Source organism: Sprattus sprattus (assembly GCF_963457725.1).
Source record: "Sprattus sprattus genome assembly, chromosome: 15".
In the NCBI taxonomy this organism is placed as follows: Eukaryota; Metazoa; Chordata; class Actinopteri; order Clupeiformes; family Clupeidae; genus Sprattus; species Sprattus sprattus.
Genome location: NC_137913.1, coordinates 16,787,259 through 16,803,399, shown reverse-complemented (window position 1 = coordinate 16,803,399; position 16,141 = coordinate 16,787,259).

Sequence of the window (16,141 nt, the reverse complement as noted above, 5' to 3'; positions counted from 1 at the left end):
AGACAGGTGGTACGTACGTTTACTAGATTTTCCGCTAAATCAAGCGTTAGCGTATTCACAATAACTCTCAAAAGTGTGCTGCTAATAAGTACAACGTTGTCGTGCCGATTATGCTCTCACACGCCACCCTCATTGAGGCAAAAGTAATGTTTGACTCAAATGTCTTTCACTGCCGTTTTATGTAAAGTCAGTCATTCTAAATAGGTTCTACACATACATGAAATACATTTCCTATTTAATAGATGCAAAGTAATTATGCTGCCAGCATTACTCCGTAGCAAATTACGTTAGATGTCAGTTGAAGCTGGTTGGAGAAGGCACTTTCAACACCGATCCACCAGCCAAGAGACCAACAGTGGTCGGGAGAAATGTACTTTTCGAGGGTTTATATAAAATACGGTAGCCTAATGCTGCATGCTGTGCAGCTTTGTAGTTTACCAAAGTCGTACTAAAACATTTTGACAGAAAACAGGAAATGTGAGGTCCTGACATGTGTGATTCCGGAAATGATGTCGTAAACTGGCCAATCACAGCCAAGGGGGTCTCCGACTCTCTCCGTCTCTTTAAGAAATGTTAGAAAAAAGCGTTTGTCTCCGACCAGCTCTCCGACGGCTCTCCGACGGGTCGGATGGGCGGCAACACCTGGGTGAAGGTGTTACCAAGGCGTGCCAAGGCGTGCCAAAGTGTCCCTCTACGACCAAATCGGAGAGAATCGTAGAAGTATAAAAATGCCTTTAGATAGGGTGTGTTGATGGCTGCAGATGGTCAGGGGAGGGGTAGTCTTCTCCTAAAGTGTTGTGTGTGATCTCAGGGTCCGCATGAGAAACCTCAACAGTATGAGGGGTTTTAGAGCCATTCAAACATTTGCATTTGACTGTGATATGGGGGAGGGGTGCTTGGTAAAAGGATTCTGCAAGATTACTTAAGGGGCCAAGGCACATGGCTTGGAGTAAATAAAAATAAAGGTTGAAACAAACAAAGACAAATAGCACCTGACTTTGACAAAATAAAAATAAAAAGGAATACAGGTGGAACAACATAGCACAATACTTTGACAAAATAATATAAAAAGGAATACGGTTGTGACAAACAAAAGACAACGTAAAATAATGCAGATAAGTCACAACAAGCCTTCAAATCCCCTATATGATAGCTTGGAAGCTATCACCTTTGAAAAGTAAATACAAGTTAAAGCAAGGCATTGTCAGACTTAAATCATACCAGACAATAAACAAAAACAGTCAAAAGTCATATACCAGACAATAAACAAAACAGTCAAAAGTATGTCATTCTATATTCTCACTCAGTCAGTGAGTGGCAGTGAAGTCAGTCATCGGCTAGGAGTCGTGTAAGTACATTCATTCATCGGCTGGCCAGCCCACACACACACACACACACGCGCGCGCTTGCGCAGTTGTTCGCTCAGAACACGCGTTGTCTGACTCGCGGGGAAACACAGACAAGAGAGCGCTTGCGCAGTTGTTCGCTCAGAACACGCGTTGTCTGACTCGCGGGGAAACAAAGACAAGAGAAGTTAATAATCTGGTTACAACATGTAGGCAACACAGAACACAGAGAGTTAGCAGAAGTTTGCCTCCTCAACATTCACTGGCGTTATTTGACTATCGACAGATCACTTGAACAGCGAGCTCATTTGATTTTACTTAAAAGGGGCATTCCAACATATTGTGGGCCCAGCTAATGTGTCTATACATTTACGTATGTTTTTCCGTAAAGGCATCTTATTTCCATGTATCTTAAACATATACACCCAGGATGACGGCTTTGTTAAAAGTCTTCACTCCTCTCCTTCTAACTGGCTAAGTTAGATCAATTTAGACAATGGGATAGATGGCTGTTTGAATCACTACTGATAGTCAAGCCTGGCCACTTTAAGAACAAAGACAACACAGATGGACGCACACAGGCTTACACAACGAACATGAAACACGGAACAGACAAACATATCACGCTGAAACAAACCAACCGAAACCGACTCTTCCTGGTCCTTATAATGAATAGTATAAGTCAATTATAGCGAACGGGACTTTTTCTATGTGCAGAGGCCGGTTAAGCAGATGAGAGACCTCTTTCATATCCGTACAGTACCCAGTTTATTTAACCGAAAGCTTACAATGGTAGACTTCTCAATTTGTAAAGCGTTACAAACAGAGCCAATGCCGCTCCCAAGACACAGTTCGTCTCGCACTCGTGCCTTCCCAATAACAGCGCCGACACAGTGCTTTTAAAAATGCATAGGTCTACTAAACGCCGAATAATAAAAACGTCCGAGACTGTGTATGTAAAACACGCCTCGATCACGTTTACTAGTCCGCGCGGCACAGTGTTTACCTAAAACACGCGCTACAGTCACGACCCTAGTACAACGTCCGGAACGATAACGTTGTTAATTTCTGGTTTAAACTGGCCGATGCCTGTGCACTTTACGCTTAGCGCTGGATATGTAAAGAGTTGAGGCTGAATTAAGTGCTATATATTTATGAAATTGCTCTGTCTCTCACCCCCACACAACCTCTGTACACAGAAAGATGCTAAAAAGCTTACCTGTCTCCGTTCAAAGTTTTTGAAGCGTCGGCTCATATTCTTTTGCTGTTTCAGATAGATGTATATCTACCGGCATCGAAGGACCATCTAATGGAATAATAATAGCACGCTAAAGTTGAAGAATGGACAGGAGGCCGAGTCGGTTTCAGTTGGCTTGTATTACAGCATGGAGACCCCTCTCGCTGTTGGTTCAAGAACGGTCTAACCTGATGCAGTATGCTATCAGGTTTTATACAAAGAGAAGGGGGGGTGGGATACATTTGAGAGGGTCACCTATGGGGGGATGGGGATGCCAGGACACAAGGCCTCTAGCAGGAAGAGGGGGGGGGGAAGGTCACATGTCATTTGCATTGGATCTCAGTGAGAGACAGACGTACAGTGCCACTTTAAAGTATGTGAACCCCTTGACCACTTAGGAGTTTTCTGTTGTTTTACCATGATTTTTCATTTTTTTCATCACCAATTGTCCATAGAAGGAATGTCAGGTTTATGTTTATCATTTGCATGTACTTTTTTTAGAGGGAATTGTTTGAGTAGCCAAAAGACTACATGAAACATGAAATTAGTCCATTTCAAAAGTAAGTGAACCCCTAGCTGAATTGGTAAAGTCAAGCAGGTAACAGATTCAGTGAAACTTATTTGGGTGCTTAATTAGTCAATGAAGCAAACCGATCATCTGAGACATCCTTAGGGAAAGGTTTGGGCAACACAGATTAAAAAAGAGAGGAAACCAACCAAACTACTGTAGTGCCAAGGTGTACCCACGCAGATCAACAATGCCGAAAGGAAACGAGATATCCGCGAACATCAGGAAGAAGGTTCTGACAGCCCATCAGTCTTGGGAAAGCTATAAGACCATCTCCAAAAGATTCCAGCTCCATCCATCCATCCAAGACAAATAATTTTGAAATGGAGGGCATTCAACATGACCGCATCTCTGCCTAGAAGTGGACGCCCATCAAGACCATCACCAAGAAGCACCAGAAGAAGAATAAATCAGGTAAAAGTCAACCCACACATCACCTCTAAAGAGTTTCAGACCTCTCTGGCAGCATCTGTTACCTGCTTGACTTCCATCAATTCAGCTGGGGGTTCCCTTACTTTTGAAATGGACTAATTCCATGTTTTATGTAGTTTTTCGGCTACTCAAACAATTTCCTCTAAACAAGTACATGCAAATGATAAACATAAACCTGACATTTCATCTATGGAAAATTGGTGATAAAAAAATTAAAAATCATGGTAAAACAACAGAAAACGCTTAAGTGCTCAAGGGGTTCACATACTTTCAAGTGGCACTGTAGTATACGTTCAGAGTGAGTTGTAGATACAGAGAAGTACATCTTTACCTATAATAATAACAATAATTCCAGTTCCATCAACATTATGATCATGCCTTGCCAATCCCACTAAAAACTACACACTGTTCCTTTAAAGGAAAGTGCATCAACAGAATGAAAGCCTGCAACTTAACCTAACACATTTACACTTATTTACACCTATTGATTAATGTAAGATTTATTTCATCGCATACTAATGGCCTATCAATGTTAAGTGTTGATGATGTTAGGTCAACAACAGATGACCTCTCTCACTGCACTAACATAAATATCAGCCTCTTCCAAGTCTCAGAGGGTCCTTAGGCTTGTAACAAACTCTCTGCATATTTGCATCAGCATGAACAATAAGCACAACAACATGGAAAAGGCACAAATGTCTATGGGAATTCTGAAATAACTCTTGATAACTTTGACTGGGAAGGCCACATTTTATAATCTTCACACTTGCTATGCCTTACAAGTCCACCCAAAAATTAAGTTCTAGGCTGCATTAAAGCCTACTCATTCTCCAGCTCCTCCTCCCAGTATTACTGCTTCAGTTATTCACCACATACGCTTCATACATATGGTTTGTCCTATGTTTTACTGCTGATGTACATGAACCTGCATGTCACAATGTCCTAGCTGTTTAAATGATTTATATGAACTGTTCTAAATGTTACTGATGGACATGAGTGAACATCATGACTGGATAGACAGGTTCGGTGTGACAGTTACTTATTCCTCTTCAGACCCACAACATGCTCCTTGCCCTGGGCTTGCCCTTAGACACCTTTAAAAAAGAATAGATCAAAATGTAAAGTTCTTAGGAACAGAAAACAGTTCAGAGTAAAGACAATTTTATTGTTTTGGCGCTATAGAAATGTAATTGAATTTCCATCTAGGAGATTTGATATTAACCTTCCCTGTGTCTCTTCTGTCTTGTCATGCGTTTGGGTACAGTCAAGTACAGAAGCGGGAGGTTTGCTGGGAGGCTGAGCCCACAGATAGATTGGTGACCGAATACTATTAATATAGTATGATAGCAAATAGTATGATATGCCTTACAGTAATTAGGTTGAATTTAAAGGCATTTCCTGTACAATTGTCATATAGTTCAAGTGATAGATGGTTGATTGGTTACTAACCTTGTTGAGTCCACACACAACTGGCTCCCTTTTCAATAGCGTCTTATTAGAAAGCTATTTCAAATTGAACATGCAATGCAATGCCAACTGGTTCTCCAACAACTGTTTTAAAAAAAAATCTCCTTCTCTGGAGAACACCCCTCTCCCAGATCAGCACAGAGCACCACTTGGCTTCCCACACCAATCTTTATTTCAGTTATCAAATGACAATATGCCTAAGAGGTGCTATATAAAGGTTAAATGCTTCCATATTTAAAATCAAAAAATATTACCATTCAGCTATAGGTAAACTACCCACAGAACAAATAGTGACATACCAATACAATCAAGATATTGTTACACAGAAGGTTTGTCATTGCGCACATTATGACGACAATATAAAGTCAATAAATTGTGCTGTGGCTAGGTGATACACTGACATGATGTAAAGTGATAATGACATGATGTTACAGTTCGCATGGAGCAACTTACCTCTTTTGCAGTTCAACGATAAAAGCAGTGAAGATGACGATATAGTAGCAAAGATAATATTTTCTCCGCATGTTTGTTCAGTGGCTTATTAAACAGACAAGAATAAAACTTTAAACGCAGCCTACTTTTATTTGACATATTGTATACATAGTCTAAACAAACACATTACCCACACAAATGAACATCATCTCATTACACACACATTAATGTATATACTCTTAACCGCAGGTCAACATTGTCTGGCAAAGGAAGTCGACATGACTAACTCCAGAAACCTGTTTACATAGCCCGTTAGGAGAGTGGAAACATCGGATCGATGTAGTGTTGTACTATAATGGATAGGATTGATGTTTAGAATGATCTTGATTCTGGATAGATTTGAGTTGCTGATAATATATGCAGTTTTCTTTTTCACTTTGTACTCACTGCAGGTTTTAAATGACAGGATATGTGGACAGAGGTAAATCCTGAACCCATGGACATCAGAATCAGAATCAGAATTGTAGTTATTGCCAAGTAGGTTTACACCTACCTGGAATTTGCTCTGGTGTATAGGCGCATACAGTGATCATAAAACATACAAACATACTAAGTACTTCACATAAGAGAAATTCTTCAGATAAAACACAGTATATAAGATACAAATATATAAAACATTTATATAAAAAAGTAAAGTAGAAGGCATGACCCAAGAGAACCATTTTCAGAGATAATCATTGACTTCCTATCACTAAATAATACTAGGCCATATCGCTAATGCCTGAATTGTGTCATGCTAGGTAAGTTAATATACCATATTTCATTCACAGTGGCAATTCAATGTGCTTTACATAAATACAACATTGTAAATTATAAAGATTAGAAAAAAAAGGGTTATAAGAAATTATCCTTTTGGTGAATTAGCCTTATCTCATACAGAAAACCCTACCTTTAACTTAAGTAAATGTATTTTTAGAAAAAAGGTCCCTCATCCAAGAAAAAAGGATTTTTTTAACAGAATAACATGTGACACAATTATTGGCACCCCTAAAAATGATTATAAATGTTATGTAACTGAAGCATTGAGGAAGATGGTAAGAGAGGCAAAAAAAACACAAAAAAAATCAAGGATCACTGTTACAGGGGCACCAAGTCTCCAAGATGACCATCAGATGCCACTTCAATGCCAACAGATACTTTGGAGAGCATGGCAGAAAAAAATGCTACCAGGACTTGGACTGGCCAGATGAAAAGAAAATTAAGCTTTTTGGCGACAGACCCTCAATGTGGGCATGGCGTAAAAAGAAGGATGACTATAGTGAAAATAACCTGATCCCCACTGATAATAAAGGTATTTGACTCTTATGTGCCTAACAGTCTACTAATTAGTCGTAATAGTGCTAATTATCTTCTCTTTGTTGCAAGACACAATAATCTCTGTTTTGTGTTTTTTTTATTTGGGCTCATCCAATGATTTATTTGATCTAAAAATAGATACAAAGAGTCTATTGGGCTGTAGTCACCTGTTGACAGATCTGTCTATCATCTGCATAACTATAACTATATCAATCACGGTTGTTTTATGCATTTTATTGTTTTTTGCATTATGCATTTTGACCTTAGAATTCTACTTTGAACTGAGAATTCTCCTTTAAACTAGACCTGTCTGTGAGAGAGAACGCATTGAAAAGACACAGTACTTGGTACGTTCTACAGTTAAATGTACCAAGTGCTATATTGTGACCAATGCCTGTGAGCTATCTTGTATTTCACAGATTGGTGTGACTCATGCTTAAAGTAACACTATGGAGTTTCTGGAGCCGCCAGCTAGTGGGCTACTTTCTGCTGAACTGTGTTAGGAAAGTTGTTGACTCGCTAGTTTGTCATAAACAAAGTAAGCACATTTCAACAGGTTTCGCTGAGTTTAGCCGCTCGTAAGACATCCCATTAGCGATGTTAGCAAGCTTGTTATAACACTTGTTATATAATGTGTCTTCTAAACCTGGGGGTGGGGGGGGGGGTTGGGGGGGGGGTAATCTTACATGGGAAGCTTCCAACTAGGAGCTTCCCTGCTTTGATAGCCATATGCAGTAAACATATGACACTGACTCCATTGGTAAAATGGTGTAGGAGGTAGAAAGTCAATCAAAACATGCCCAGACGCCGGGAGGCGGAAAGCACTGTTTGCCATGTCATTCCGATCAGCCCTTGTGACGCATGGACCATTTTAGCACAGTGGCAGGCGAGCTATTTCGTGGGAGTGCATACATTGCAGAAAGGGGCTTGATCATGCTGGGAGACACGCCCTCCTGTTCCACTGAAAAACAGTATGCCATAATGGTGCTTACGTGAACCACCCTCTCAAGCAGGGGCGCTGCCAGGAATTTTGGGCCCTATGAAAGATTCTAGGGGATAGGCATGTTTGCGCGCGCAGCGCGCGGCAATTTTTTGGGGTGCCCATTTGAAATAAATCTTCATTATCAATGATAAATATATTGTATAATGGGCTGAAATGGAAGGCACCCAATGCATTCTCTTTAATTATGTCAAATTAAGATTCACTAGCATTAATAACTGATTATAAAAACCAACATTCTATAGGTAGGGACTGATATTATTGTTTCGAAATACTAGAGAGATATATTAATGCAAAGAATAGAGAGATGTCGGTAGTTATTTCTTGTATTTCGAATTTGCTCGTTCACACTAACAAAATAGCTAGCTAGCTTAGTGTTAACATAGCCCACTACATTACAATATTCCCTTTCATTAACCTCAAGTAAACCTACATTTGAGCAGGTAACAATCGTTAACAACTACAGATAACAGATACAGCCACATTCTGTAACTACCTGTACTTACAATTTCACTCCTTGCACCGTTTACTTTGAGCTTAACTCCATGGCTATAATCCTGGCTGTCTTGAAGAGACGTTAGGCAGAAACAAATACATTGTAACGCTGGTTGCACAGGTTATGCAGACGCAGACCACTTTGATTGACTGACACACGCACACATTGTTCAAATCATACGCTGGACACTTTATTAGTATTTCTACATGGGTTTAGATAATGATCAGGCTATAATAAGACCACATCGGCTATGTAATCGCTGACAACCGGGACGATTTGGTTGGTGTAAACCGGGACATATTAGCGTCCCGACAGGTTTTTGCCGGGACGCGGGACACGCAACTCAAAATCGGGAGGGTCCCGGTAAAATCGGGAGGGTCCCGGTAAAACCGGGACGTCTGGTCACCCTAGGTTAAGACCTGACCTCAGCCAGCCCAGCCGCTCTGTACACCTGCTGCCTGTCAGTGCCAGCATCTCGCATTTCGGATGCTGTTCGATTCAACGCATCGCGCGTTGCGGCCGAACCATTTCGCAAGAGCTCAGGGGGAAGGGCAAATGACAATATGTTAAATAACTAACGAAAACGTTATGGAAATCGACAGTTGTGAGTTTAATACGTTTATTTCCAATTACCATTTCTTTGTAATGAGACATTTAAAAAAAAAAAAAAGGCAAGAATATTAATATTATATTATTAATTGCCATCCGCGGGCCGTGGGCCGTGCTGCGTTGGGCTGGGCCGTTAGAATCAGTACCACCTTTCCCCGCCAGTCAGCGCCCCTGCTCTCAAGTAATTATATCCAAACTATTCCAACAATACTGACATTATACACACAAGGAGTCTTCATTTACTTTAGTATAAAGACATGAATTATTACTAAATCATCTAAGTTATGCCTGAACATGCTGGAGGCATTGGTATTTCCTGTTTGTACCTGACATGCAACTAATTCATGGTGGCCTGGACAAGTTTACAGTATTAACATCATTTAATTGTCTACTTTGTGAGGAATTCTCCAAATTAGGATCAGCGATAGTTGATAACGGGTCCAGTACCTCAAAGCAATGAACACACGTCAGCTGACTCTTTATGAAGATGTGTTTCTGTTACTCAGAGCCTCCTGCTAACATCGCTGTGGATTAACACAGTGAAAAAGCATCAGTCGATCGAGCTGTCTCTGTCAATAAAGTCCCTCCTTGGCCCTGTCCCCAGGTGTCAGAGTGTTTGTGGTCAATTTGTCTTGTGTCCCTTTCGTGGGCTCTGTTTACATTGATAGGGCCTGCCTCCTCGCCATCTGTGATTTGTTCTGTCTAAATTCATAGCCACTAAGAAAGTTGTTGCAGGATTTCAGAGAGTACAAAACTGAATCAGATGTGTGTGTGTGTGTGTGTGTGTGTGTGTGTGTGTGTGTGTGTGTGTGTGTGTGTGTGTGTGTGTGTGATGGTGTGTATGAAAGAATCAGTCATTGAATGAAGCTTTCAGCCTTGTGATCATAAACCAGACAAAATAACTCTTCATTGGCTGCAGGTCAGGAAGAGGCTGATGAAAGCAGCGCTTGTACACACAAATAAATCACAGTGTGTCCCTATCCCACAGGCATACATAGGAGAGAAAACAAGGAATTCCCCCATCAAGATAAATCAACTTTTTCCCCCAGTAGTCCGGGGGCATGGTGTTAATCAAAAGAGTTGATATGAGTAGCAATCTGTCATGTTTCACACAAAGCTCAGCCCAAAGTCAAAGATGGCTACATTGTACATTTCCTCCTGGCCTTCTGCCACCAGGAAATACATCTGGCCTGTTGACATCCATAAATAAACAAGGCAAGATGGAATGTGACACAAATACATGTACGAAAAAAAACTAAACAGGAAACCGGGGATAGAAAAGCAGACGATGACAACGATCCCTGGGCATTTTGATTCCTTCTGACAATTGAAAATATATATATATGTATATACTGTATGTGTACACATACATGTACATTTAGACGTGGCTCAAATCACTTTAACCCTCAATGACCTTTTGATGATGATCTGGTGCTTGTGAAAGTCAAGAGACTTTTTTTATTATTCATTTGGTAGATGCACGCCTCTGCTGTAATAAAGCCTCTTGACATGAATTGAAGTACGGTGTGGAGACTGATGTGATGTCAAAGTCATTTTGGTAACGTATTAAGTGTTTGTGACATGAGGCAGGGGCATTTGATTTTAGAGTTGCATTTTCGGTGGTTACAGCTCATCCATGATACCAGCACTGCAGACTGACACTAAACGAGAGAAGACACACCACTCTTCATTGAGATGAGAAAGAATTCTATCTAAGTACACGAGCTTAAGAACGCCACGGCCCATGAATTCTGGAATGTCTCATTTTTGAGCAGCATCGTAATGTTGCAATTTTCCAAATGTCCCTACTCAGTTGGTCAAGACAGTCTAACATCAGTGGCCCGTCTGCACAAGAGCCGGGACCCGTACTCTGCAAATTTGGATCTGGCTTTCCTCCGCACGCTGCATACGAATACCCAGCTCTGCAAGTCTTAGGCGCTGTCGTATAACCAATTACTTGGCCACTGATGGGAATGTTCTGCACCAGCAAGCATTACACCTCTGCATTTCAGTGAGCTAGATAGGATATTAACAGGCATGGCCATTCGCAATAACCACGCCGTGTGTCCTGGGTGATTTAGGAGCTGATCCCTTCTCAATTCTATAAGATGAATGAGAGTCTCTTCCACCTGCATTAATGATGAATCTCCAGCGCCCTCTGAAAATCAGCACCTGGACTTTATTAATCATTCAAGGGGGACCTCTCCAATCAGGAAAAGGCACAACTCCAATTAGTTTTCAAGAGCTCGCCCATTGAACATGGACTGTTTGCAATAACTGACTGCGGATATGGCCAGTGCGGTATCCTCCCCACAGAGGCCAGCGTGTTTACTTGGGAAATAATTGAAAGCGCATGTCGGACCGAACACCCGGTGCATGCGAATAATTTCATGCGTCGAGGGGGCTGAATGGTGAGGTTCTTCTGGCACCCTGGGCACGCTGTTTGACTGTGCAGCTGCCGGTGCTGGCGGTTATGGGGGCGGCGGTGGTTGGTTGGGTAATGACGCGCTCACACGCACTTTCTCCGAAGTACAAGCGATCCCTCTTGCCTCGCCCAGGGAGGCTGGTGCGGAGAGTAAAACGGCACAGCCGCATTCTGATGGGTTCAAGCAGTGCGCCCAACAAAGGGAAGAAAGAAAAAACGAACCAACGAAAAACAATTACACCAACCTCCGCATTCTGCCCTGTTCCTCTCCTCTTCTTTCCTTCGGAGAGCCCAACGGCAGGTTTCTGACCTTGAGTCTACGACCTCCTTCCAACTGCGCTAACATCACAGCTTGGTACAGACAGGCCAGCCACCATCCACTGCTCAATCTCCAGCCAAATGCCACTTTATTAGACCCCTGGGTCTCGACTGGATTTCTTAGTGATAGGACACTTTAAAGGTGAAACAAATGAGAAATGTTGAGCCCAGGCTGTCTTTTGGCATCACATTAAGTGTCCAACAAGAGCTAAGTTAATGGGACTCTGAAAACAAATTGGAATAGAATGAGAATCTGGATGCAATGACAAATTACGTAAGCACATCCCTCTGCATACTGATGTAGGACTATTCAGATGATGATGTTTTCTGTATAATAGACAGCTAAGTGGGGTTTGTTAGCACCGTTCAATTTGGACTTCTGTTTCATTAACAACATAACTAATATCATGTTATCATGGACAGCTGGGTGTAGGTGCTCATAAATTATTGACACACGCTTTGTCTCATTCATCCTTAATTATGTGCTGTGTCACCCATTTTTATGACACCTTTCAATAGTAATATCTGATGCTTGTCTCGTTGTCTCATTGTTAAGCAGTGCACCCAATCTGCACACAAGGAGGGGGGGGGGGGGGGGGGGGGTGTTGCAAGGGAATAAATCACTTGATAGACGCCTCAAACTTCCACTTTTAATCGAATTAAAACTGCCTGCGCACCAGGAGGCCAGTGGCCTTTTGAGATAGGAACACTAATTGGAGGAAGTAGTGATAGTGTCTGAGCCCGAGCTGTGCCTGACCCTTGCGGAGCGCCAGAGAATGTGTTAAAAGCACTGCTTTTGAACAACATCAACAGCAAACACTTTTTCAGGTCAGTGAGTTTCTTGTAGCTCCGTGCTGAAGTGAGACACAAGCCACGCTAAGGCCAAGGGGTGGATGTCCAGGGACACATCCCATGGAGAGATTAATGTATGTTTGTCACTCAGGATGAAGTTTTCTGAAGAAATGCATGGGGATATTAGGATAGTGAAGCCTTCTGAAGTAATGCATGGTAATGCTAGGATTGAGAAGCCTTTTGAAGTAATTCATGGTAATGTTATGATAGTTTCTTTAAAGTAGAAAACAGTATGCCATATCAGTCAGTAGCATTTTGTGTCTGTAGGAAGCAGGGCTAGTGCTGGAAAGCAAACACTGAACTGCTTGCTATGCAGATATCTCACACACACACAAACACAGATGCGCACGTACATACACACACACACACACACACACACACACACACACACACTTGTAAACATCCACACCTCTGCCATGTCTATCTCAAACTTCCACTAAACTTAAATTAAACGACCAAACATTTTGGCTATGGTGGTTCTCCCTCATAAAAAATAAAACATGTTTTCATTTTTTTCTTAAAAAAGTTCATTTTAGTGAAGCAATTTATTTTTATCTCCGCCGCCCCTGGGCTGGCTGTACTGCCGCAACAGACTTTAAATTTCACGTCGAGTGTCAGCATGTTTTTCTAAACTAGGTGTCAACTTGAAGGGGGATCATCTGGAAAAGGGAATGCCTTCTCCCTTTGGTGATTCTACAGGGACTCTCAGTTAACCACCGCCATATTGAAAATGGATTCAATCTGCTCCTCTTCTGACAGTCTGGAGTGTTTTTAAATATTGTCTCCCACTTTGATGGTGATGTAGGATATAAAGTGTCCAGATATGAGACGGCAATCTGTACAGCCCATTAAACAGATGCACTTATAGGAGCATGGATGGACGTAAAGAGGAATGATGGATGATGGATAAATAAATACTACAGATGGGGCAGTGCATGAAAAGTTTAAGGGATCACTTTTGTCTAGTAACTTCTGTAACTTCTGTCTAGAATGATTTCTTCTTGACTCCACGTCTAACATCCCCAGTATTTTCTCACCAACAGCAGTAACAGAACTTATTTTCAGCCTGTGACCTATTTCCCCCTAATTTGTCAGACATTAGCTGGATTCACGATGCTTTTTTTCCTCCCTGTCTCAAATTCTCCGTCTCAAGGGATGTCAGAGGAGAAAGACTGAAAAAGCTGATGTGTTGATGGGAGGAATTCTCATCTTAAAGATTGCAATGTGTCACACAGACATCCGGACTCTGGGATTAAATCAAATCTCTGGCCATGTTCCGGAAGCTTGACATGTCACCTACAAAGATTCTATTATTTATGGAACAGACTCTTATTTAGCCACTCCACAAAAACCATGCAGTCATATACATCTGAACATGCGTATAAAGCAGGTTGTTATGCATTACTCCATTAGTATTCATCCAGTCACTGTTCTCATAATGGCAGCATATATTAAACCAGTCAAATGCACTTCTTCTCCAGTTGTCAGTAACTATATCCGCTCTGGGCTGCCCTTGGGGTGAAGCTGAATACATAACCTGAGGTGTGGGTCACTACAGAAATGATACAGGAATGCACAAAAAGCTTTAGCTCCCAGACCAAAAGGCCCTTTCTGAGTTCTGTGTCACCGCGGACACGCAGGGCTCTGTGGCCGGCTCAGGGATGACGCTGAGGCAGGCTGATAAGTAATTATCCATGGTGCCCTCTCTCTCCTCTCCTCTCTTCCTCCCAGCTTTGCATTCATTGACATTCAGTAGATGCCACAGAGCCCAGAGATATATTACAGCTCTTTCTGCGGCAGTGTTCGTCACTACACAGAACAGGCATTTTGGCTCAAATGAGACATAAATTATGTTGGCTTTCCCTCTGTGTTCCAAGTCATTATCGTCAATTAAAAAAGTATTCAAGTGGCTGCATAGCTATACATTTGGGGCCTATCATTTACAGGGGGAAATAATACTGTGCTTAAAGTTATGAGTAGTGATTTTACTAATTTCTAACCATTTTTTTTAAGCTTCTTTTCTGGATAAGGCTTTAAGGCTGGAGTTTGATATGAGCTTAGTGTTTGAAACGATACCTCAGGATGAGATTATCTGCACCGTAGATGACTTATTCATGAGATTTATTCTCATGCCCTCATTGCTAATGATATTATCCACGTGAACTTGATTTGCTTGCTTGAAAACAGCACACTGCTAAACACATTTGGATTAACACAGTACCTCGACATGTCCACCTGTATTTGACTGTTGTGGTAGAGTATCCAGTGCAACATTGTTGGGCAACACTGGGGACCTCACTGCCAGGGTTTACTGATGGTTCAGCCTAATGACTTGCAGTGTAGGACTCTTGTCCACAAGGAGACATGAACTGTACATTCGGATTCATTTCACAATGAAAAGTTTAGCCTTCAACATCATGTTGTGCTGGAAAAGTCCATCTGTGCTTTTTAAAACTTAAATTGTAACAGTATCACTGTAGCTATGGCAGACAACAGAATGGCCCATGGGCAGTCTGAAAAAATAGTCCATTATCTACACCGCCAAACTTGTTTGGAGTCCCTGGACTCATTTTTGGTCACATACCATACACTGTGGAGATATGTCAAGTATATTTGTCCTTTCATGCCTGTAATGAATTTGCAACACTGAGAAAATGAGTTGGAAACATTGCATGTTGAAAGAAAAAAGACAAGAAGAGAGAAACTGTCCATCCAAACGGTGTGAAAGACATAATGAAGCCATTCGCTGAGTGATGCCATCAATCACTTTTTCCCTTCCACATAGAAATGGCCTATTTGACACACGTCATGTCAGTGAAAGAGAGAAGAAGAACACAAGAGAGTGAGAGTGAAAGAGAGAGAAGGCAAAGGAAAGATTGAAAGGGGATGATTGCTGTCTATCCCAAAAGACCTATAAAAAAAGCACTCCAGGAAGGGCTCCCATTCTCACCCTCCCCTAGTCATTAAACCCAAAGAGTACAGGTGCCCCTCTGGAGCTCAGTTTGACTGACAGGTGGCTGGTAAATCTGAGTGAACTGTGCCAAAGAGCCATTCAGCGCCTACAGAGAAACTCTGAGTACTGTAAAAGCAGGCTGGGAGGATGCATTCTTACGTACACATGGCATCTACAAACTTGGTTAACTGGCATCAGTGAAGATGAGCCTTTCATTGAATCTCTTTGTCTTCCAAGTGCATGGCAGAGGATGAAATTGCACGTTGCGATTGCAATGCAAGTTGTGAAACAACTGAATTACACCAGTCACTGCGCCAGTGACATGAACTAATGCAGCACAAGAGTAAGTAGGAGTCCTCTTGCATTCCCTGTCATTACCAATGATCTGCAATGAGCTGCTTGCAGCCTCTGAGCACAAGAGATTTGCGATGAGGAAGACGAGGATGTCACAACACACCTATCAGTATGGGGTCTGACTGCTGCTCCTTATTAATGCTCAGCTCATGCCACCAGCTTCCCATGAATCACAGGGCGTGATCGCATTAGAACAGGATCAAGTCATATTTAGACAAAAGAGGGGGGGACAAGAAGGAGGAGAGACTTCGAGGAGGAGAGCGCCGGTGCATGCGGCACAATTCCTTGTACGTTTG